The 26,590-nt window shown below is 44.5% G+C and overlaps 1 protein-coding gene across 6 annotated transcripts in view; it reads right to left on the reverse strand.

Annotated features, from left to right (window-relative positions):
* Poln (DNA polymerase nu) overlaps positions 1-26,590 on the reverse strand; it is a 162,887-nt gene that overhangs the window by 34,156 nt on the left and 102,141 nt on the right. The window lies entirely within an intron of this gene.

The following is a 26,590-nucleotide window of genomic DNA, read 5'->3' on the forward strand; positions in this document are numbered from 1 at the left end:
CTGTCACTTAGAGACAACATTCAGGACCGTAAAGACCCACACCAAGGTCCCTGCCACCTAGAGACAACAGCCAGGACTGGGAAGACCATCACCAAGGTCCCTGTCACCTAGAGACAACATTCAGGACCGGAAAGACCCACACCAAGGTCCCTGCCACCTAGAGACAACAGCCTGGACTGGGAAGAGCATCACCAAGGTCTCTTTCACCTAGGGACAACAGCCAGGACTGGGAAGACCATCACCAAGGTCCCTGTCACCTAGAGACAGCATCCAGGACTGGGAAGACCATCACCAAGGTCCCTGTCACCTAGAGACAACAGCCAGGACTGGGAAGACCAACACCAAGGTCCCTGCCACCTAGAGACAACAGCCAGGACTGGGAAGACCATCACCAAGGTTCTTGCCACCTAGAGACAACAGCCAGGACTGGGAAGACCATCACCAAGGTCCCTGTCACCTAGAGACAACAGCCAGGACTGGGAAGACCATCACCAAGGTCCCTGCCACCTAGAGACAACAGCCAGGACTGGGAAAACCGTCACCAAGGTCTCTTTCACCTAGATACAACATCCAGGACTGGGAAGACCAACACCAAGGTCCCTGTCACCTAGAGACAGCAGCCAGGACTGGGAAGACCATCACCAAGGTCCCTGTCACCTAGAGACAGCAGCCAGGACTGGGAAGACCATCACCAAGGTCCCTGTCACCTAGAGACAACAGCCAGGACTGGGAAGACTGTCACCAAGGTCCCTGTAACCGAGAGACATCAGCCAGGACTGGGAAGACCGTCACCAAGGTCGCTGTCACCTAGAGACAACAGCCAGGACTGGGAAGACCATCACCAAGGTCCCTGTCACCTAGAGACAACAGCCAGGACTGGGAAGACCGTCACCAAGGTCCCTACCACCTAGAGACAACAGCCAGGACTGGGAAGACCGTCACCAAGGTCTCTTTCACCTAGATACAACATCCAGGACTGGGAAGACCAACACCAAGGTCCCTGCCACCTAGAGACAACAGCCTGGACTGGGAAGAGCATCACCAAGGTCTCTTTCACTTAGAGAAAACAGCCAGGACTGGGAAGACCATCACCAAGGTCTCTGTTAATAGAGACAATAACCTGGACTACGAAGTCCATCACCAATATCCCTGCTACCTAGAGACAACAACCGGGAGTGGAAAGACCATCACGAAGGTCACTGTCACCTAGAGACAACAGCCAGGACTGGGAAGACCATCACCAAGGTCCCTGCCACCTAGAGACAACAGCCAGGACTGGGAAAACCGTCACCAAGGTCTCTTTCACCTAGATACAACATCCAGGACTGGGAAGACCAACACCAAGGTCCCTGTCACCTAGAGACAACAGCCAGGACTGGGAAGACCATCACCAAGGTCCCTGCCACCTAGAGACAACAGCCAGGACTGGGAAGACCATCACCAAGGTCCCTGTCACCTAGAGACAACAGCCAGGACTGGGAAGACCAACACCAAGGTCCCTGCCACCTAGAGACAACAGCCTGGACTGGGAAGACCATCACCAAAGTCTCTGTTACCTAGAGACAATAACCTGGACTGGGAAGTCCATCACCAATATCCCTGCTACCTAGAGACAACAGCCAGAACTGCGAAGACCATCACGAAGGTCTCTGTCACCTAGAGACAATAGCCAGGATGGGGAAGACCATAACCAAGGTCCCTGTCACCTAGAGACAACATTCAGGACCGTAAAGACCCACACCAAGGTCCCTGCCACCTAGAGACAACAGCCAGGACTGGGAAAACCATCAGCAAGGTCCCTGTGACCTAGAGACAACATCCAGGACCGGAAAGACCCACACCAAGGTCCCTGCCACCTAGAGACAACATTCAGGACCGTAAAGACCCACACCAAGGTCCCTGCCACCTAGAGACAACAGCCAGGACTAGGAAGACCATCACCAAGGTCCCTGTCACCTAGAGACAGCAGCCAGGACTGGGAAGACCATCACCAAGGTCCCTGTCACCGAGAGACAACAGCCAGGACTGGGAACACCAACACCAAGGTCCCTGCCACCTAGAGACAACAGCTAGGACTGGGAAGACCATCACCAAGGTTCTTGCCACCTAGAGACAACAGCCAGGACTGGGAAAACCATCACAAAGGTCCCTGTCACCTAGAGACAACAGCCAGGACTGGGAAGACCATCACCAAGGTCCCTGCCACCTAGAGACAACAGCCAGGACTGGGAAAACCGTCACCAAGGTCTCTTTCACCTAGATACAACATCCAGGACTGGGAAGACCAACACCAAGGTCCCTGCCACCTAGAGACAACAGCCAGGACTGGGAAGAACATCACCAAGGTTCCTGCCACGTAGAGACAACAGCCAGGACTGGGAAGACCATCACCAAGGTCCCTGTCACCTAGAGACAACACCCAGGACTGGGTAGACCATCACCAAGGTCCCTGCCACCTAGAGACAATAGCCAGGTCTCGGGAGACCATCACCAATGTCCCTGCCAAGGAGAGACATCAGCTAGGACAGGAAAGTCCATCACCAAGGTCCCTGTCACCTAGAGACAACATCCACGACTGGGATTACCATAACCAAGGTCCCTGCCACCTAGAGACAACAGCCAGGACTGGAACAACCATAACCAAGGTCCCTGTCACCTAGAGACAACATTCAGGACCGGAAAGACCCACACCAAGGTCCCTGCCACCTAGAGACAACAGCCTGGAATGGGAAGAGCATCACCAAGGTCTCTTTCACCTAAATACAACATCCAGGACTGGGAAGACCATCACCAAGGTCCCTGTCACCTAGAGAAAACAGCCAGGACTGGGAAGACCATCACCAAGGTCCCTGTCACCTAGAGACAACAGTCAGGACTGGGAAGACCGTCACCAAGGTCCCTGTCACCTAGAGACAGCAGCCAGGACTGGGAAGACCATCACGAATGTCCCTGTGAATAAGAGACAACAGCCAGGACTGGGAAGACCGTCACCAAGGTCCCTGTCACCTAGAGACAACAGCCAGGAATGGAAAGACTGTCACCAAGGTCCCTGTCACCTAGAGACAGCAGCCAGGACTGGGAGGACCATCACCAAGGTCCCTGTCACCTAGAGACAACAGCCAGGACTGGAAAGACCGTCACCAAGGTCCCTGTCACCTAGAGACAGCAGCCAGGACTGGGAAGACCATCACCAAGGTCCCTGTCACCTAGAGACAACAGCCAGGACTGGGAAGACCATCACCAAGGTCCCTGCCACCTAGAGACAACAGCCAGGATTGGGAAGACCGTCACCAAGGTCTCTTTCACCTAGATACAACATCCAGGACTGGGAAGACCAACACCAAGGTCCCTGACACCTAGAGACTACAGCCTGGACTGGGAAGAGCATCACCAAGGGCTCTTTCACCTAGAGACAAAAGCCAGGACTGGGAAGACCATCACCAAGGTCTCTGTTACCTAGAGACAATAACCTGGACTGGGAAGTCCATCACCAATATCCCTGCTACCTAGAGACAACAGCCAGGACTGCGAAGACCATCACGAAAATCTCTGTCACCTAGAGACAATAGCCAGGATGGGGAACAGCATAACCAAGGTCCCTGTCACCTAGAGACAACATTCAGGACCGTAAAGACCCACACCAAGGTCCCTGCCACCTAGAGACAACAGCCAGGACTGGGAAGACCATCACCAAGGTCCCTGTCACCTAGAGACAACATCCAGGACTGGAAAGACCCACACCAAGGTCCCTGCCACCTAGAGACAACAGCCTGGACTGGGAAGAGCATCACCAAGGTCTCTTTCACCTAGAGACAGCAGCCAGGACTGGGAAGACCATCACCAAGGTCCCTGTCACCCAGAGACAACAGCCAGGACTGGGAAGACCGTCACCAAGGTCCCTGTTACCTAGAGACAACAGCCAGGACTGGGAAGACCATCACCAAGGTCTCTTTCACCTAAATACAACATCCAGGACTGGAAAGACTAACACCAAGGTCCCTGCGACCTAGAGACAACAGCCAAGACTGGGAAGACCATCACCAAGGTTCCTGCCACCAAGAGACAACAGCCAGGACTTGGAAGACCATCACCAGGGTCCCTGTCACCTAGAGACAACAGCCAGGACTGGGAAGACCATCACCAAGGTCCCTGCCACCTAGAGACAACAGCCAGGACTGGGAAGACCGTCAGCAAGGTCTCTTTCACCTAGATACAACATCCAGGACTGGGAAGACCAACACCAAGGTCCCTGCCACCTAGAGACAACAGCCAGGACTGGGAAGACCATCACCAAGGTCTCTGTTACCTAGAGACAATAACCTGGACTGGGAAGTCCATCACCAATATCCCTGCTACCTAGAGACAACAGCCAGGACTGCGAATGCCATCATGAAGGTCTCTGTCACCTAGAGACAATAGCCAGGATGGGGAAGACCATAACCAAGGTCCCTGTCACCTAGAGACAACATTCAGGACCGTAAAGACCCACACCAAGGTCCCTGCCACCTAGAGACAACAGCCTGGACTGGGAAGACCGTCACCAAGGTCTCTTTCACCTAGATACAACATCCAGGACTGGGAAGACCAACACCAAGATCCCTGCCACCTAGAGACAACAGCCAGGACTGGGAAGACCGTCACCAAGGTCCCTGCCACCTAGAGACAACAGCCAGGACTGGGAAGACCGTCACCAAGGTCTCTTTCACCTAGATACAACATCCAGGACTGGGAAGACCAACACCAAGGTGCGTGCCACCTAGAGACAACAGCCAGGACTGGGAAGACCATCACCAAGGTTCCTGTCACCTAGAGACAACAGCCAGGACTGGGAAGACCATCACCATGGTCCCTGCCACCTAGAGACAACAGCCAGGACTGGGAAGACCGTCACCAAGGTCTCTTTCACCTAGATACAACATCCAGGACTGGGAAGACCAACACCAAGATCCCTGCCACCTAGAGACAACAGCCAGGACTGGGAAGACCGTCACCAAGGTCCCTGCCACCTAGAGACAACAGCCAGGACTGGGAAGACCGTCACCAAGGTCTCTTTCACCTAGATACAACATCCAGGACTGGGAAGACCAACACCAAGGTCCCTGCCACCTAGAGACAATAGCCTGGACTGGGAAGACCATCACCAAGGTCCCTGTCACCTAGAGACAACATCCAGGATCGGAAAGACCCACACCAAGGTCCCTGCCACCTAGAGACAACAGCCAGGACTGGGAAGACCATCACCAAGTTCCATGTCTCCTAGAGACAACATCCAGGACCGGAAAGACCCACTCCAAGGTCCCTGCCTCCTAGAGACAACAGCCTGGACTGGGAAGAGCATCACCAAGGTCTCTTTCACCTAGGGACAACAGCCAGGACTGGGAAGACCATCACCAAGGTCCCTGTCACCTAGAGACAACAGCCAGGACTGGGAAGACCGTCACCAAGGTCCCTGTCACCTAGAGACAACAGCCAGGACTGGAAAGACTATCACCATGGTCCCTGTCACCTAGAGACAGCAGCCAGGACTGGGAAGACCATCACAAAGGTCCCTGTCACCTAGAGACAGCAGCCAGGACTGGGAAGACCATCACCAAGGTCCCTGTCACCTGGAGACAACAGCCAGGCCTGGGAAGACCGTCACCAAGGTCCCTGTCACCTAGAGACAACAGCCAGGACCGGGAAGACTGTCACCAATGTCCCTGTCACCTAGAGACAACAGCCAGGACCGGGAAGACCGTCACCAAGGTCCCTGTCACCTAGAGACAACAGCCAGGACCGGGAAGACCGTCTCCAAGGTCCCTATCACCTAGAGACAACAGCCAGGACTGGGAAGACCGTCACCAAGGTCTCTTTCACCTAGATACAACATCCAGGACTGGGAAGACCAACATCAAGGTCCCTGCCACCTAGAGACAATAGCCTGGACTGGGAAGACCATCACCAAGGTCCCTCTCACCTAGAGACAATATCCAGGACCGGAAAGACCCACACCAAGGTCCCTGCCACCTAGAGACAACAGCCAGGACTGGGAAGACCATCACCAAGGTCCCTGTCACCTAGAGACAACATCCAGGACCGGAAAGACCCACACCAAGGTCCCTGCCACCTAGAGACAACAGCCTGGACTGGGAAGAGCATCACCAAGGTCTCTTTCACCTAGGGACAACAGCCAGGACGGGAAGACCATCACCAAGGTCCCTGTCACCTAGAGACAGCAGCCAGGACTGGGAAGACCATCGCCAAGTTCCCTGTCACCCAGAGACAACATCCAGGACTGGGAAGACCGTCACCAAGGTCCCTGTCACCTAGAGACAACAGCCAGGACTGGGAAAACCTTCACCAAGATCTCTTTCACCTAGATACAACATCCAGGACTGGGAAGACCAACACCAAGATCCCTGCCACCTAGAGACAACAGCCAGGACTGGGAAGACCATCACCAAGGTCCCTGTCACCTAGAGACAACACCCAGGACTGGGAAGACCAACACCAAGGTCCCTGTCACCTAGAGACAATAGCCTGGACTGGGAAGACCATCACCAAGGTCCCTGTCACCTAGAGACAACATCCAGGACCGGAAAGACCCACACCAAGGTCCCTGCCACCTAGAGACAACAGCCAGGACTGGGAAGACCATCACTAAGGTCCCTGTCACCTAGATATAACATCCAGGACCGGAAAGACCCACACCAAGGTCCCTGCCACCTAGAGACAACAGCCTGGACTGGGAAGAGCATCACCAAGGTCTCTTTCACCTAGGGACAACAGCCAGAACTGGGAAGACCATCACCAAGGTCCCTGTCACCTAGAGACAGCAGCCAGGACTGGGAAGACCATCACCAAGGTCCCTGTCACCCAGAGACAACAGCCAGGATTGGGAAGACCGTCACCAAGGTCCCTGTCACCTAGAGACAACAGCCAGGACTGGGAAGACCATCACCAAGGTCTCTTTCACATAAATACAACATCCAGGACTGGGAAGACCAACACCAAGGTCCCTGCCACCTAGAGACAACAGCCAAGACTGGGAAGACCATAACCAAAATTCCTGCCACCTAGAGACAACAGCCAGGACTGGGAAGACCATCACCAAGGTCCCTGTCACCTAGAGACAACACCCAGGACTCGGAAGACCAAATCCAAGGTCCATGCCACCTAGAGACAACAGCCAGGACTGGGAAGACCATCACCAAGGTCTCTTTCACCTAGATACAACATCCAGGACTGGGAAGACCAACACCATGGTCCCTCCCACCTAGAGACAACAGCCAGGACTGGGAAGACCATAACCATGGTCCCTGTCACCTAGAGACAACACCCAGGACTGGGAAGACCAAATCCAAGTCCCTGCCACCTAGAGACAACAGCCACGACTGAGAAGACCATAACCAAGGTCCCTGTCACCTAGAGACAACACCCAGGACTGGGAAGACCAAATCCAAGGTCCCTGCCACCTAGATACAACATCCAGGACTGGGAAGACCGTCACCAAGGTCCCTGTCACCTAGAGACAACAGCTTTGACTGGGAAGACCATCACCAAGGTCCCTGTCACCTAGAGACAACAGCTAGGATTGGGAAGACCATCACCAAGGTCCCTGTCACCTAGAGACAACAGCCAGGACCGGGAAGGCCCACAACAAGGTACCTGCCACCTAGAGACAACAGCCTGGACTGGGAAGAGCATCACCAAGGTCTCTTTCACCTAAATACAACATCCAGGACTGGGAAGACCATTACCAAGGTCCCTGCCACCTAGAGACAACATCCAGGACTGGGAAGACCATCACCAAGGTCCCTGCCACCTAGAGACAACAGCCAGGACTGGGAAGACCATCACCAAGGTCCCTGTCACCCAGAGACAACAGCCAGGACTCGGAAGACCGTCACCAAGGTCCCTGTCACCTAGAGACAACAGCCAGGACTGGGAAGACCGTCACCAAGGTCTCTTTCACCTAAATACAACATCCAGGACTGGGAAGACCAACACCAAGGTCCCTGCCACCTAGAGACAACAGCCAGGACTGGGAAGACCATCACCAAGGTCCCTGCCACCTAGAGACAGCAGCCAGGACTGGGAAGACCATCACCAAGGTCCCTGTCACCTAGAGACAACAGCCAGGACTGGGAAGACCATCACCAAGGTCCCTGCCACCTAGAGACAACAGCCAGGACTGGGAAGACCGTCACCAAGGTCTCTTTCACCTAGATACAACATCCAGGACTGGGAAGACCAACATCAAGGTCCCTGCCACCTAGAGACAACAGCTTGTACTGGGAAGACCATCACCAAGGTCCCTGTCACCTAGAGACAACAGCCAGGACTGGGAAGACCATCACCAAGGTCCCTGTTTCCTAGAGACTACAGCCAGGGCTGGGAAGACCGTCACCAAGGTCCCTGTCACCTAGAGACCACATCCAGGACTGGGAAGACCAACACCAAGGTCCCTTCCACCTAGAGACAACAGCCAGGACTGGGAAGACCATCACCAAGGTCCCTGCCACCTAGAGACAACAGCCAGGACTGGGAAGACCATCACCAAGGTCCCTGTCACCTAGAGACAACAGCCAGGACTGGGAAGACCATCACCAAGGTTCCTTCCACCTAGAGACAACAGCCAGGACTGGAAAGACCATAACCAAGGTCTCTTTCACCTAGATACAACATCCAGGACTGGGAAGACCAACACCAAGGTCCCTGCCACCTAGAGACAACAGTCTGGAATTGGGAAGAGCATCACCAAGGTCTCTTTCACCTAGAGACAATAGCCAGGACCGGGAAGACCCACAACAAGGTCCCTGCCACCTAGAGACAACAGCCAGGACTGGGAAGACCATCACCAAGGTCCCTGTCACCTAGAGACAACAGCCAGGACCGGGAAGACCCACAACAAGGTCCCTGCCACCTAGAGACAACAGCCTGGACTGGGAAGAGCATCACCAAGGTGTCTTTCACATAAATACAACATCCAGGACTGGGAAGACCATCACCAAGGTCCCTGTCACCTAGAGACAGCAGCCAGGACTGGGAAGACCATCACCAAGGTCCCTGTCACCTAGAGACAACAGCCAGGATTGGGAAGACCATCACCAAGGTCCCTGTTACCTAGAGACTACAGCCAGGGCTGGGAAGACCGTCACCAAGGTCCCTGTCACCTAGAGACAACATCCAGGACTGGGAAGACCAACACCAAGGTCCCTGCCACCTAGAGACAACAGCCAGGACTGGGAAGACCATCACCAAGGTCCCTGCCACCTAGAGACAACAGCCAGGACTGGGAAGACCATCACCAAGGTCCCTGTCACCTAGAGACAACAGCCAGGACTGGGAAGACCATCACCAAGGTTCCTGCCACCTAGAGACAACAGCCAGGACTGGAAAAACCATAACCAAGGTCTCTTTCACCTAGATACAACATCCAGGACTGGGAAGACCAACACCAAGGTCCCTGCCACCTAGAGACAACAGTCTGGACTGGGAAGAGCATCACCAAGGTCTCTTTCACCTAGAGACAACACCCAGGACTGGGAAGACCAACACCAAGGTCCCTGCCACCTAGAGACAATAGCCTGGACTTGGAAGACCATCACCAAGGTCCCTGTCACCTAGAGACAACATCCAGGACCGGAAAGACCCACACCAAGGTCCCTGCCACCTAGAGACAACAGCCAGGACTGGGAAGACCATAACCAAGGTCCCTGTCACCTAGATATAACATCCAGGACCGGAAAGACCCACACCAAGGTCCCTGCCACCTAGAGACAACAGCCTGGACTGGGAAGAGCATCACCAAGGTCTCTGTTACCTAGAGACAATAACCTGGACTGGGAAGTCCATCACCAATATCCCTGCTACCTAGAGACAACAGCCGGGAGTGGCAAGACCATCACGAAGGTCTCTGTCACCTAAAGACAATAGCCAGGATGGGGAAGACCAACACCAAAGTCACTGACACCTATAGACAGCAGCCAGGACTTGGAACACCATCACCAAGTCTCTCTCACCTAGAGACAACAGCCAGGACTGGGAAGACCGTCACCAACGTCCCTGCCACCTAGAGACAACAGCCAGAACTGGGTGGTCCGTCACCAAGTTCCTTGCCACCTAGAGACAACACTAAGACTGAGAAGACCATGTCCACGTCCATGCCATATAGCAGAACAGATAGGAGTGGGAAGACCAACACCAAGGTTTCTGCGGGCCTTGTTACACAGAGGCAAGGGATTGCTAACCTGCAGGAATGGTACTAGATTTTCTGGTGAAAACATTATATTTCAGATCCACATAGTTGAAGAGGACGACACAGGAACAACATGAAAGAAAGGAAGAAAATACCCAAAGCAAACCAAGATGATACAATAATAGAATCCATTGCCAGCACAGTAGCAGAAATGTCAGATAGGATTTTAGAATGTATATAATTATAATGATCTGCAAAGCACAGAATAAGAAAGCAATTACAGGCAGCAAATTGATTACTCCAAGAAAGAGATACAAGAGAAAATACAGGTAGCAAAAATTTCATCAAGAAAGAGAAGGAGGTTTGGGTGGTGGCTGAGTGGTAGCGTGCTTGCCTAGCATGTGTGAGGCACTGGGTTCTATCCTCAGCACCACATAAAAATAAATAAAATAAAGGTCCATCAACAACTTAAAAAAATTTAAAAAAAAGAAATTGAAGGAGACATTGAGGAAAAGAACCGCACCAGAAATCTTTAAAATGAGGGAAACAATAAACTAAATAAAAAATTCAATATAAAGCATCACCAATAGACTAGACCACTTAGAAGACAGAACCTCAGGCAATGAAGACAAAATATATAATCTTGAAAATAAAGTTGACCACACAATGAAGATGGTAAGAAACCATGAACAGAACCTCCAAGAATTATGGGATAACATGAAAAGACAAAATATAAGAATTATTGAGATAGAGGAAGGCACCGAGACATAAACCAAAGGAATGCAAAATATCTTCAATGAAATAATATTAGAAAATTTCCCAAACATGGATAATCAAACACAAGAGGCTTATAGGACCCCAAATGTACAAAATTACAACAGATCCACACCAAGGCACATTATAATGAAATGCCTAGCATACAGAATAAGGATAGAATTTTAAAAGCCACAAGAGAAAAGTTTCAGATTACATATGGGGGAAACCAATTCCTATCTCAGCAGATTTTTCAACCCAGACTCTCAAAGCTAGGAGACCCTGCAACAACATATCCCCAGCTCTGAAAGAAAATGGATGCCAACCAAGAATCTTCTATCCAGTAAAATTTAGCTACAAATTTGATGATGAAATAAAAACCTTCCATGATAAACAAAAGTTAAAAGAATTTACAATGAGAAAGCCTGCACTGCAGAACATCCTCAGCAAAATATTCCATGAGAAGGAAATGAAAAACAACCATGAAAACCAGTAAAGGGAGGAACTACACTAAAGGAAAAGCCAATCAATGAAGTGACCAAGTCAAATTTAAAAAAAAAACAACCAAACAAAAAAAAAAACAGGGCTGGGGATTTGGCTCAAGCGGTAGTGCGCTCGCCTGGCATGCGTGCGGCCCCGGGTTCGATCCTCAGCACCACATATAAACAAAGATGTTGTGTCTGCTGAAAACTAAAAAATATATATTAAAAAATTCTCTCTCTCTCTCTCTCTCTCTCTCTCTCTCTCTCTCTTAAAAAAAAAAGAATCTCTGTTCTTAAAAAAAAATTAAAGAATAAAAAAAATAAAACAAAATGACCAGGAATACAAACCATACTTCAATAATAAACATGAATGTTAATGGCCTAAACTCATCAATCAAAAGACATAGACTGGAAGATTGGATTTTTTAAAAAAGACCTAACCATATGGTGCTTCAAGAGATGCATGTATAGGAAAAGACATCCAGAGACTGAAGGTGAAAGGGTAGGGAAAAACCTATCACTCACACACACCACACAAACAAGCATCTGTTTCCATCCTCATATCAGATGAAGTAGACTTCAAACCAAAATCAGTCAAAAGGGATAAAGAGGGGCATTTCATACTGCTTAAGGGAATGACACATCAACAAGACATGACAATCATGAATATCTATGTCCCCCCAAATGGAGCTTCCATGTATATCAAAAAAACCCTTCTCAATTCCAAGAATCAGATGGACCACAGCACAATAGTACTGGGTGCCTTTAACACACTTCTCTCATCACAGAATAGATCTTCCAAATAAAAACTAAAGAAACCATAGAACTCAATAATACAACCAATAATTTAGACTTAACAGATATATATAGAATATTTCATCCATCAACAATTTTCTCAGCAGCACTTGGATCCTTAATAGACCATTTGTTATGCCACAAAACAAGTCTTAGCAAATACAAAAAATAAAATAAATAAATAGAGGTTTTACCCTGCATTCTATCAGACCATAAGGAAATGAGAGTAGAAATCAATGATAAAATTAAAAATAGAAGCTACTCCAACACCTGAAGACTAAACAATAAGCTATTGAATGATGCATGGAAAACAGAGGACATCAGGGAAGAGATAAAAAGACTCTTAGAGGTAAATGAGAACTCTGAGATAACATACCAAAATCTCTGGGGCACTATGTAGGCTATGCCAATAGAAAATTTCATTGCATTGAGCTCATTCATTAAAAGAATAAAAAGTAAACAAATAAACCAACTGACATTGCATCTCAAAGTCCTAGAAAAAGAAGAACGAATCAACACCAAAAGTAGAGGAAGACAGAAATGATGAAAATCAGGGCTCAAATCAGTCAATGAAATTGAAACAAAAGAAAAAATTGGAAAAAAAATGACAACAGCTGGTTTTTTGAAAAAAAAAATTGATAAACTCTTAGCCACTCTAACCAAAAGGAGAGAGAAAACTCAAATTACTAGAATTCATAATGAAAAAGGAAGCATCACAACAGACACTACTGAAATGAAGAAGAGGGCTAGGGCTGGGGCTCAGGGGGTGGAGCTGATCTAGCACAGCGAGGCCCTGGGTTCGATCCTCAGCACCACATAAAGATAAATAAATAACATAAAAGTCTTGTGTCCAACTACAAATAAATGTAAATTTAAAAAAAACAGGTGGAAGACCTTTACAATGAAAACTATAGAACACTAAAGAAAGAAATTGAAGAAGACCTCAGAAGATGGGAAGATCTCCCATGCTCTTGGATAGGCAGAATTAATACAGTGAAAATGCCATACCACCCAAACTGTTATACAGATTTAATGCAATTCCTATGAAAACCCCAAAGACATTCTTCACAGAACTAGAAAAAGGCAACCACGAAATTCATTTGGAAAAATAAGAGACCCAGAATAGCCAAAGCAATCCTCAGCAAGAAGAGTGAAGCAGGAGGCATCACAATACCAGATCTTGAACTACAAAGCAATAGTGACAAAGACAGCATGGTATTCATACCAAGTAGACATGCAGACCTATGGTACAAAATAGAAGACACAGAGACAAACCCACATAAATGGTCATCTCATACCAGACAAAGGTGCCGAAACATACACTGGAGAAAAGACAGCCTATTCAACAAGTGGTGCTGGGAAAACTGGAACTCCATATGTGCCAAAATGAAATTCAACCTCTGTCCCTCACCCTGCACAAAAATCAATTCAAAGTGGATCAAAGACTTAGACACTAGAACAGAGACCCTGAGCCTAATAGAAGAAAAAAGCAGGCCTAAATCTTCATCATGTTTGCTTAGGACCTGACTTTCCAAACAAGGAGTCCTAGAGCATAAGAAGTAAAATTTAAAAATGGGATGGATTCCAACTAAAAAGCATCTTCTTTTAGGAAACAATCAATAATGTGATGAGAGAGACTACAGAATGTTAAAAAACGTTTACCACACAGATATCAGACAGAGCACCAATCTCCAAGGATATATAAAGAACTCAAAAAACTGAACTACAAAAAAACCCCCACAAATAACCTGATCAATAAATGGACCAAGGAACTGAACAGATACTTCACAGAAGAAATAGAATCAATCAATAAACATGAAAAAAATGTTCAACATCTCTAGCAATCAGAGAAATGCAAATCAAAACCACTCTAAGATTTCATCTCACTCCAGTCAGAATGGCAATCATCCAGAATATGGGCTACAATAAATGTTAGTGAGGATGTGGGGAAAAGGCACACTCAAACACTGCTGATGGGACTGCCAATTGGTGCAACTACTATGGAAAGCAGTATGGACATTCCTCAGAAAACTTGGAATGGATCCACCATTTGACCCAGCTATCCCACTCCTCAGTTTATACCCAAAGGACTTAAAATAGCATATCACAGTGATGCAGTCACATCAATGTTTATAGCAGATCAATTCACAAAAGCTAAACTATGGAACCAACCCAGATGCCCTTCAACCGTTGAATGGATAAAGGAAAATGTGGTACATATACTCAATGGAATATTACTCAGCCTTAAAGAAGAATGAAATTATGGCATTTGCAAGTAAATGGATGGAGTTGGAGAATATCATGCTAGGTGAAATAAGCCAATCCCCCCCAAAGCAAAAGCTGAATGTTTTCTCTGATAAGCAGATGTTGCTCCATAGTGGGACAGGGGGATAGGGAAGAATGTAGGAACTTTGGTTTGTAGAGCAGAGTGAGGGGAGGGGTGGGGCTGTGGGGATGGGAAGGATGGTAGAATGAGACAGACATTATTACCTATATTCATGTATGATCACACTAGGGGAGTGACTCTGCACCATGTACTACTGCCAGAGGAATGAGACATTGTGCTCCACTTGTGTACAATATGTCAAATCCATCCTACTGTAAAATTAATTAATAAAATAAAGAAAGAGTGAAGAGTGGAAAATAGCGTAGTAGTAGAGCACTTGTCTACCATGTACCTGGCCCTCGTTTCAAGGTATAATTTCACAACACATAATGAAAAAAAAAGAACAAAGGAAGGGAGTTATAAATGCTTAGAAATGGTTGTTTATCAAGATTTAAATGGATGTTTTTATTTTTACAAATAATTTAAAAACATGTGCTCTGTTCTCAGACGTTTTCTTAACCACTGCCATGACATCATAATTATTAGGTATATAAAGAGATACATATATTATACATACATGTTACAATTATATTAAAATGTCTAGGGGAATATTCACCAGTTAAAAAAAAAAGAAAAAGAAAAAAAAAAGAAACATACTCCATGGCTTAGCAAGGTTTATACCCAGAATGGAAACTGAACTCAATATAGAAAATCTATCAATATGATTTACCACATTAATAAGTTTAAGGGGAAAATTATATGATTATCTACACAGTTATGGAAATATATGTATGAAAAATTTTAAGATTTATTCTGATAAAATTATTGAAAAATAAGAAACCTGGATAGTTCCTTAAAAAGATAAAATATACATTTCAATTTTATAGCCAGCCTCTTAGTGGGACTCACCAGATAACATTCTTACTAAGATCAGGAACAAAGCAAGGATGTCCAATCTCTACACTACTCCATAACACTCTTATGGAGGTATTAGTCAAAGCAATTAGTCAAGAAAAAGATAAGTAGAGGCATAAGAATTGAAAAAACAAAATCAGAAAACTATGAGTTGCAGATGACATAATATTCCTGGAAATCTCTAGAGAAACAAACAGAAAATTCAGCAGTGTTTCAGGAAATAGAATTAAAATAAAAAATCAATAGACTCATACACATAAATCATAAGTATAAAGACATATGAAAGAGAAAATCTCATTTGCAGTATTAAGAAGATCAAATATTTAGGAATAAGAATTATGTATAACCTATGTAAAGAAAACTTTAAAACCTCCTGAAAGATACAAAAGTAGATTATAAAATGAAATGGTCTAGATTGAAAGGCCTCAACATCACCAAGATATTAGCTCTTGTTAATTGTGAATTTAATGAAATCTCCATAACAATACCAATAAGTTTTTCTATGAAAGTAGATGAGCAAATAAGATACTGAAGAGGAATTATGAAGGAGACCAGGCCACCTAGGTGTTGATACACCATGTTCTGTGATTACAGCAGCATGTCCATGAGCAGACACACCCCTAGAGCTGAATGAGATGCCCAGATGTAGCCTCTACTACGTACAGAAAGCTAATGTGGTGTGAGATGGCGTTCCCTATTTATCAGGAGAAAGATGGATTTTTTGATAAATGATGCTGGGACAACTATATAGCTCTCTGGGAAAAGATGGGTGAATTCCTCTAAAATCTGGATGTAGAGAATAGATTTCTAACTACAACTCAAAATTCTGGTGTAATAAAGGAAATAAAATTTATTTTTAAATTTTTTATTTGTTCTTTTTGGATATACATGGCAGTAGAGTGTATTTTTTAATATTTATTTTTTTAGTTTTCGGTGGACACTACATCTTTATTTTATTTTTATGTGGTGCTGAGGATCGAACCCAGTGCCTCACAGGTGCTAGGCGAGCGTTCTATCACTTGAGCCACAAACCCAGCCCACAGAGTGTATTTTTTGGCATATTATACATACATGGAGTATAACTTGCGTTCCTGTGGTTGTCCATGATGTGGTGTCACACTGGTCACATCTTCATATGTGAACAAAGGAAAGCTATGTCCGGTTCCTTCTACTGTCTTTCCTCTTCCCATCCCTCCCCTCCCTTCATCCCCCTTGTCTAATCCAATGAACTTTTATTCTTCCCTCCCCTCCTCATTGTGTTAGCATTTGTATTATCAGAGAGGACAACAAGAATAAATTTGATTACACTCCTCCCACACAACAAAATACCAAATCTTTGCATGGCGTAAGATAACATAAAAAAAGTTAAAAGACAAACCATAAATGAGGAAAATAGTTGTAACACATTTTACAAAGGAGAGGCTAACACCTCTCACATACAGTGAAATTTTAAAAATTGAGAAAACAAAGACCAAAACAAAATTTTTATGGAAGAATGGGCCATATACACAAATAAAAATGCTAATAAAAAAGAATATTAGAAAATTATCTATATCAGGTCAATCCAAAATCAGGCAATTCTACAAAAGAACTTACTTGAACTCTTCAAAAAAGCCAACATTCTGAAAGCCAAAGAAAGGCTGAGGATCTGTTCTAGATGAAATATAAGACAAGACATGATTTGAAGCTGGAAACATCTGCTATATGGATATTTTGGGACAATAGGTCAGGTTTTAACATGGCCTGCATATTAGATATTAGCATTGTATCAATGTCCACTCCCTTGCACTCAACAACTGTTACAGGAGATATGTCACTGTTCTCAGAAAATAAAAGACCTGAGCACTTACAGGTGAGGAGTTATGATGTCTGTAACTTAACCTCAAAAGACACAGCCAAATAGTATTAAATACATGAATATAAATTTATATAAAATAATACGTATGTATCATGTATATTTTAGTGTTTAATATATATTTAGATATATAAAACACTAACACTCTTACTTGAAAACTACTACTAAAGAGCTAACATCTTGACATGTGACAGACTTGTATAATCAATTCAGCTTTTGTAAATGTTTGGCTTTTGTTTGTAAATCAGAAAGTTAAAACAAAGTTGGTAGGTGGTTTTCTTCAAATCCTGGGGAAGGGAAAGATTCTAAAACAAGTCCACCAAAATCCTAAACATATAAACAAACTCACCTACCTTAGAGTCAGGAACTCAGTTCTTTAAGAACACAAAGAGAAAGATATATCCATACTTGAGGCTAACATCCAGATTTAGAAGGATTGCTACAAATCAATAAGGCCAACAGACAGACAGACACTAATATAAAAATAAAAGAATTGTGAGATTATATTTTATAAGAGAAAAAATACTGCTAACTACACCCACCAGATTGGCAAATGAAGAAAAATGGTCTGATGATCTCAGTTGTTAGAGAAAATATGGAGAGATGGCAATTTATGTTGAGAAACAGTTGTACAGTTATAATAACTATTTTTTAATGTTCTTATCTGGTAATTATAGCATCTCTGTCATGTCTAGGTCTATTGCTATTGATTGATTTTTTTTTCTCCTAGTTATACATAATACCTTTCCTCCTTTAGATGCTTGGCAATGTTTTTTTTTTTTTTTTCATACTGAGGATTGAACCCAGAGGTGCTTAACCACTGAGTCACATCCCCAGCCATTTTTTTATATTTTATTTAGAGACAGGGTCTCACTGAGTTGGTAAGTGCACCACCACACCTGGCTTGCAATTTTTATTAATGACAGACAATGTGACTTTTACATTGTTGGATACTAGATTTTGCTGTATTCCTTAAAATAGTTTTAGACTTTGTTATGGAATGTAGTTAAATTACTTGGGAACATGGTAATCATTTAAAGTATTAAGTTTTCTTGGGAGGGGCCCAGAGTAGCCTTTGGCTTAGGGTAAATTCTCTACTAATGGAGACTACTCATGCCTGGAGTGAGGTCTTTCACCCCAGTTGATGGGAAATGAACTATTTCTGGCACTATGTGAGCTTGGTAATTATTTGGTTGCTACTTCCCAGTGGTTCTTTCTTCTCACATATTTCAAGATCAGGACTCAGCCAAAGTCTGGAGGGACCCATCTGCAGAATCCTCTCCATGTATTTCTTGTTGTCTGGACCACAGAAAATGAGCCTCACAATTCTAGCTCTCTAGTCTCCCTGGACTCTGATATAAATCTACAATGGGATATTTGGATTTCCCTTCCTTGTGCTTCAACCCAGAAACTTCACCAGGTAGGAAGACTGGGGTCACCTGGTTTCCCTTTTCTAAGGGATTGTAGTCCTAGATGCCTGCTGTATGATATCTGAGAACCGTCATTTCATCTGGCTCTAGATGCTAAGAGACGTAAGCCTGTCTTTTCTCACTCCATCATGGCCAAAGTCCTTTGCTTGTTGTCTTTCCAAGTGAGGCAGGAGAACTAACATGAAAGAGCAGGTAAAACTCCTGTGCACCTGGAGGCCCCTCTGGTGACCACAGGGTACCTCACCCCAGAGTGGCTATTCCATCTCACTGTAAGAGGAAGCAGTTGATTTATATGCCATAGAAGTCTTCTTTGCATCCTGTCCATCGCCTCAGGGATGGATGTAAACATCACTGTTCCCCTGCTTCCAGGTCTGACTCACAACAAAAGAAATGATCTTGCTTGCAAGGATGGAAGTCTCCAGAGATCCCAGGCTGGTCCTGAAAGGAAAGGGATGGGGCTCTCCCTAGGCTGAGTGCCACTCAGCACCAGACACGCTCAGCCCAGGCACGACCTGCCAGATGCTCTCAGGTGAGCTGCTGTGGGGTGGTGGCCTCTCACACCTTGGGTGCTTCCTTTCTTAAACTGCCTGTATACAGACTTCACCTGACCCATCTTCTGATAGCTCGTGATGAAGAATGGTGGAACTAAGTGATGCCAAGGAATGGCTGGCATGTTCTGGGAAGAGGAGTTCACACACAGGTGTTGGGAGCACATGATGGTCTAAGCCCAGCACCATGAGGAAGCAGATATGTAACCCATGACCCCAGGTCACCCCTGCTTGCTTACAAATATCAGCAACATTCTCATAAGACAAGTTCATAAGGGGCCCTGTGTGAGGATATCTACTGTGGTGGTGTTTGTGGTGGCAGGTGTCAGAAGCAGCCTGCATGTCCGTTACCAGAATGGACAGGTAAAAGGGAGCAGAGGCATATGATGGGGGTGCAGGGGCTTGGAACAGGCGGAGAAATGGACAGGGTGGACATTGGCAATGTGATAGTCTCAAAAGCAAAGGATCCGTTGGGAAAAAAATGAAATGAGAGGAATGACATCTATAAGACAAGATCATTTCTTTTTTTAAATATATTTTTTTAAATTGTAGATGGACACAAAACTTTTATTTTGTTTATTTATTTTTATGTGGTGCTGAGGATCGAATGAGGCAAGTGCTCTACTGCTGAGTCACAACCCAGCCCCAAGGCAACACCATTTCTATCAGTTAAAATTAAATGCACACACTGGGCTGGGGCTGGGGCTCAGTGGCGGAGCGCTTGCCTAGCACATGTGAAGCACTGGGTTCGATCCTCAGCACTATATAAAAATAAATAAAATAAAGGTACTGTGTCCAACTACAACTAAGAATTTATTAAAAATTATATGCACATAAAATAATATAAACAGCTGTCCATGGACTTAGACCGCTGAAACTGTGAGCCCCGCAAAAAAACTTTTCCTCCTTAAAATTGTTCATCAGCTCTTTTGGTTACATTAGCAAAAAAGCTGATTAAAACACCTGAAGAAAAGATTAGTGAATGGAAGATAGACAAAAGAACTGAAGATCAGACAAAATACCAGACTGAGATGTAGATAAAATAGAAAAAAAGAAAAGAGCATAAATAAGAGATGCATGGAACATGGTGAAAATCTCTAAAATAGGTCCAGCCTCAGTTCCAAAAGCAGAGGAAGAAGAAGAGAGTGGAAATTTTAAAGAGATAAGAACTAAGAAGTTTCTAAAGCTGATGAGAGACACACGTAAAAGAAATACCACAGATCACAAGACACAAAGTACCCATCTCTGCATGACATAAAATTACAAAAAAAAAAGAAAAAAATCACAAAAACAGATAGAAAAATTATTGATTCCCTTCAAAGAAACAACAACACAAGTGACAGTGACTTCTTAACAGAAATAATGGAGAAATTATACAAGTTTTAATGTGTGTCAAGCGTTTGTTCCATACAACTGTGGTATGGAGCAATAATGTGAATAACTTTTGAAATTATATAAACTATGCTTAGTAATTGTATTAAGAATTGGTACCACTATACAATACCTTTTTTCCTTGTATTAAATCTTTTAAATACTGGTTTCATTAAAAAAAAAGGAAAAATAGAAAAAATAACTATCAAGTTCGAATTATCTCTATAGCAAAAATACTCTTAAAATAGAGATTAAGGGCTTAAGGGCTGAGGTTGTGGCTCAGTGGGGAGAGCACTTGCCTCACACATGTGAGGCACTGGGTTCGATCCTCAGCACTACATAAAAATGAATAAACAAAAAAATACATTGTGTCCATGAATAACTAAAAAATATTTTTAAAAAATAGAGATTAAGGGGCTGGGTTGCTTTAAGCATCAAATAATCATAGAATATTTCAGCTTGGATTGGTGATTCTGTGGGAAGTACAGCTCTCAGAAACAGAATCAGCTCCTTCCACTTGACTTTGGTCAGCTCCATGCTCCTGAGACACATCCACAACTCATTTAGAGATGTGTCCTCTCTCCAGATTTCACTGCAGGAACCTTGAGTTATTGGGAGTTCGTGGGAAAGGCACAAACTTTTAATGCTTTCTATTCTTTTCTTTCCATAGATGTACAAATATAAGGATCATAAATGTTTCAGATGTGTTAGCAATAGGCTTCAGGGTCACTCATACCTTTGATTATTTGAGTGTTTTATTTATTTATTTATTTTTAAATATATATGGTAGATGGACATGATACCTTTATTTAATTTATTTATTTTTATGTGGTGATGAGGATTGGACTCAGTGCTTCATATACGAGGCAAGCTCTCTACCACTGAGCCACAACCCCAGCCTGATTTGTGTGTTTTAATTTATAGACCTTTTAAAACTTATCTTTCACTGGGTGAAGATGAAAATCATTGACATATTCCAACTTTCTGGAATCTCATTCCCTTTCATTCCTACTCATATACTGGCCACTTCTTTTCCAAGTTTGTCCTTCTTCATTGTCACATGCAGACAATAGCAATCCAAGCATGTGCTAGCATTTTGTTGGCCCAGCTCTGCCTAAAGCCACAAGCTCATTAGGGTTATTATCTGCCCTACAAATAATCACAGTGATTATTTATCACATTTTATTAGATGCCATCTTTTAGCCTCCAATAGACATATTGCAGCCAGTGCCATGTTTTAGGATTTGATACAGCAGGCCATAAGTCACCAACTCCTAAGATCTCATGATTATATAGTGGTGGGAGTGGGAGGGCAGCTCTGAATTCTCCCGATTCAGGTGTCCCTGCTTTTTCTCTGGCACCTGTCTGTCAAATTGCGGCTTCACAGATGATTTCCACTACTCCTCCCAAATTCCATCTTTTTTTGGGAGGCACAAGGGATTTAACTCAGGGGTATTTGACCACTGAGCCACATATCAGCCCTATTTTTAGCTTTTGCTGAGGCTGGCTTTGAATTCACGATCTGATCCTCGTGCCTCTGCCTCCCAAGCAGCCAAATTCCATAGTTATATAACTTTGTAATCTTAAAGGATTTTCAAGGAAGTTGTTACTTTTTGATAATGTCACTAAATATTTCAGAATACTTGCCTTTCTGCCTTTTGTGTTTCAAACAATAAGGCTTTTAGAAGGAACAAACATTTTTACGTGTAGTTGATCTGCCTTTTTTACCATGTACTATTCTAGTCCTCTGTTTAGAACATAAAAATCATTTCCACAGCAACTAATTATATTGTAAGTCACAAATGCAGAATTACTACTGCTGGTAGGAAATTAGAGGCAACCACAATACAAATATTAAAAGCACTTATTTCTGAAGGTCTCCCAAACACTAATAAGAGGTAATAAAATGCAGGGAAGACATACAAAATATCCAGTGTAGACATGAGCTCTTCAAGCTGTCTTTGTGCATGATCAGCCTGACATGAATCTGAATACAATTCTTTTCTACCACGTGTATTATGCCTTTGTCAAAAAACAGTTGAGCATATTTGGTGAGTCTATTGCTGACTTCTCTTTTCTGTTCCATTGATCTATGTGTCTATCTCTCTGCTGCACATTAAGTCTATCAGGAAGTGATTCCTCCCAGCTCATTTTTCGTCAAGATTGCTTTAGCTTTTCTAAGGTCTGTGCCTTTTCATACACACTTTAGAATAAGCTTTTCTGTGTCTATGGACACCTTGCCTGAGTTTTAAATAAACTAATAAACCACATTACAAACCTACGGGTCAATTTAGGGAGAACTGACACATTCATATGTCAAATCTTCTGTACCATGAACACAATATATCTCTTCTTTTTATTTTTTTAAATTTTTTTAGTTATTGATGGAATTTTATTTTATTTATTTATTTATTTATTTATTTATATGTGGTGCTGAGAAGTGAACCCAGTGCCTCACACGTGTGAGGCAAGCCCTCTACCACTGAGTCACAACCCTAGCTCTACAATATATCTATTAATTTATCAGATGTTTGATTATTTTCATCAGTACTTGTCATTTGGGGCATAACATTTTCTTAACTGAACATTTAAGTATAGATAATCCTCTCCCACTGTGAATTGAAATGTTGTAAGGTGATAAGGGAAGGTAATTTTCCTAATCTACCAAACATCGAATTTTAGGAACACAGCATACTGAAGAGAGCCAACTGTGCCGACCCTGTGACCACAGAGGCCTGGGAGCTGCGACTTGATCTCACTGTGGGAAGGTAGAGAGAGGGTGGTACTGCACACATCACTAGCCGGGGAAGTGACTGAAATTGTATGCGTTTGGTTTTCACACATGGCACAGTGAAAATACCTAATGCTGAACCACAGCAAGTTGGGGACTGTCCATCCCAAAGAGAATACTCTTTGGCATAACTGTAAATGGCATTGCGTTTTAAATTTCACTCTCTGCTTGTTCACTGTCATTTTATAGAAATGTGATTGATTTTTGTGTGTTGATTGTGACTTGTTGGAATCATTTGTTCTAGGAATTTAAAAAATATTTTTAGTATATTCCTTGTGATTTTCTAGACAATCACGTCATCTTCAAATAGAGAAGTTTTCTTCTTCCTTTACAATCTGTACATCATTTATTCCTTTCTCTTATCTTTTGCAGTATTAGAACTTCAATATGCAGTCTTAAGCCTGGTGTGGTGGTGCACACCTGTAACCCCAGGTACTCGAGAGACTGAGACAGGAACATTTCAAATTTAAGACCAGCCTGGGCAACTTAGTAAGACCCTGTCTCAAAAAATAAAAAGGATTGAGGTTGCAGCTCAGTGGTAGAGCAGCCTTGGGTTCAATCCCCAGTACCACACATACAAAAATAAATCAATATTAATAAATTGTTCCTGCTCCCTAGGAAAACATTCTTCCTTTTCTCATTAAACATGCAGTTGCCTTTTTTTAAAAAAATATGATCTTTGCCAGGTTGACATTGTTTCCTTCTATTTCTAACTTGCTGAGAATTTTTATCATGGATGCATGTCAAATGCTTTGTCTGCATCTGTTGATACTATCCTTTTATTCTTTAGCATGATGATACAATGGATTGCATTGATTAACGCTGCATTCATTCCAGGAATAAATTTCATTTGGACATTGTATAAATTTCACTTATATATCATTGGATTGGTTTGTAACATTTTGTTGAGGACTTTGCATGTAAGTTCCTGAGTAACGTTAGTCTGTAGTTTTGTTCTACTTTTCAACTTTCTTTGTCTGGTTTGGCATCAGGAGTAACACTAGCTTCACAAATGAATTGGGATCCTTCCTGTTCTGTTTTTTTGGATTAGGTTGTATAACTTAACTTATCTTTAGATATTAGATAAGATCCTCCCATGAAGTCATTTGGACTTGGGGTTTTCTTTTTAGGAACTTTCAGTTATAAATTCAATTTCTTTAATAATTACAGGAATATTCAGGTTATCAGTTTCATTTGAGTTAGGCTTTGGTAGTTTGTGGTTGTCAAGAAACTGGTTTTTTGAAAACAAATTTGCTTCCAATATTCCCTTATCACCTTCTGAGACAAGACCTGTGGGACAGTGGGAGGAGCTGCACAGGAAAACACCAGGCAGAGAGGAGGCACAGTTAGGAACTTGAACCTCACTTAGGTAAGAGGGTCCTCTTTTAAGATTGAGAAAAGGGTAGAGATTTGTGAGACAACAGAAATGTTTGGAGTGGCTGACGAGACCAGGTCCCTCTCAGGTTGATGACCTTAATGTCACATGAACTCAATCATTCCCACTTTACGACTTTCCCCAGTGCCTGGGCTGCAAGACGGGGAGGTGGCATGGGCATCACCCAGGACTAGAAACCAGCAACCAGGGAGGAGAAGACAAAAGAACACTGAGTCCAAAGGGGGCAGCCATTGGGGCTGAGTGCCAAGGTGAGGGGGTCCATGCAGTTCTTCACCTGCTGTCTATCCCCAGGCCTGACTTGGAGTCCAGCACCATCAGGCATATACAGTCGGGGCCCTTGGAGCTCAGCATGGTGCAGGGGAGAGACAAATAACACAACTGCAGCCCCACTGTGTGACAGGTACAGGGTGGGAGGTGTGGGGGGTAGGGCTGGACAGCTGAGCACAGGAGTAGGGCAGTGGGGACCAAGCATATGTCTGGGGTGCCCAGAGGTAGGGAGCTTAGGCCAGAGAGGACACAGCCAGGACAGAAACCACTGGGTATGGAAGGAGAGAGTTGCAGAGGGTCCAGAGCAAGGCCAAGGAGGAAGGTGAAGGTTGGGACAGGAGACAAAGCCCCTGAAGATGGCAGATGGCTGGACTTTGGTTGGAGCTTATGAGCTGCACTTGGCTCCTGATGGTTCTGTACTCCACAGAGTCATATTCATCATGTCCATCCAGGACCCCACTTTTGGGCTTGGTTTTGTTGCTTTGCCCGATGTTCCAAATACATTTCTACAACTATTCACACTTAAGTCCATCTTAGTGCACAGTAATTTTCTCACTCCCTACCACCTTCTCATAAAATATTTCCTGAATTTTATTATTCAAATGAAAGTCCTGTAGTACTGGTATTTTTGGAAAATGCACAGGAAAGTATGAACTCTGCACTATCCACTCATTTATTTGAGTGGATATGGAAGGAGAGAGTTGAGCCCCTTGGCTTGGTAGAGCACATCAGGGAACCGAACTGGTACTCAGTGGATGACATGTGCAGACAGAGAGCAGCAGAGCTGGGGAAGGTCAGGATGGTGCCAGGGAAGCCCCCAGTACATGCCTAAGGGCAGGCTTAGATAAGGCTAGAGAGAGCTTCCAGAGCCCAGGGGAAGGAAAGGCCCCAGTGAGACAGGTGGCTGGTATACTGGGGCCCAACCAGGGAGGACCAGAAAGTAGGTGGCCATGGGGCCAGAAAGCAGCCAGTATACCTGTCCTGGACAATGGGAGGTGGCCTTGCCTCTGTGGGGCTCACATGCCTCCAGGAGGGCTGTGACAAAAGAGTGTGTGAGGAGGAAGCACAGGGCCCTGTGTGGGGAAAGCCTTACTGGAACTGACCTCTAATGATCCTGAGGTAAGCAAATAACAGGAGATAAGGTAGGAGAGGTGGGAGGAGGGCCACAGTGGGGCAGCCTGAAGGAGAGGACCAAGGTGAGAAAAGGGGGTACCTGAAGCTGCTCAGAGAAGGAACAGTGATGGCAGGCACAGCAAGCTTCCAACAGCTAGCCCACTCTGCCCTCCTCTTCCTCATAGCAAAATCCTAACTTTGTGCAGATAGTGATGAATCTGGGCCAATAAAACCTGAGGCCAACTGTCTCCAGTACTTTATACGGCAGACCAATTCAGGCATGGACAGCCAATGGAGCCCATCACTCCTGCCCACCTCACCCAGCCTTGACACTTGCCCTCCTTGGCCACCCCCGCCCCCAGCCCTGG

The sequence above is a fragment of the Ictidomys tridecemlineatus genome, chromosome 9 (genome assembly GCF_052094955.1).
Source record: "Ictidomys tridecemlineatus isolate mIctTri1 chromosome 9, mIctTri1.hap1, whole genome shotgun sequence".
Taxonomy (NCBI): domain Eukaryota; kingdom Metazoa; phylum Chordata; class Mammalia; order Rodentia; family Sciuridae; genus Ictidomys; species Ictidomys tridecemlineatus.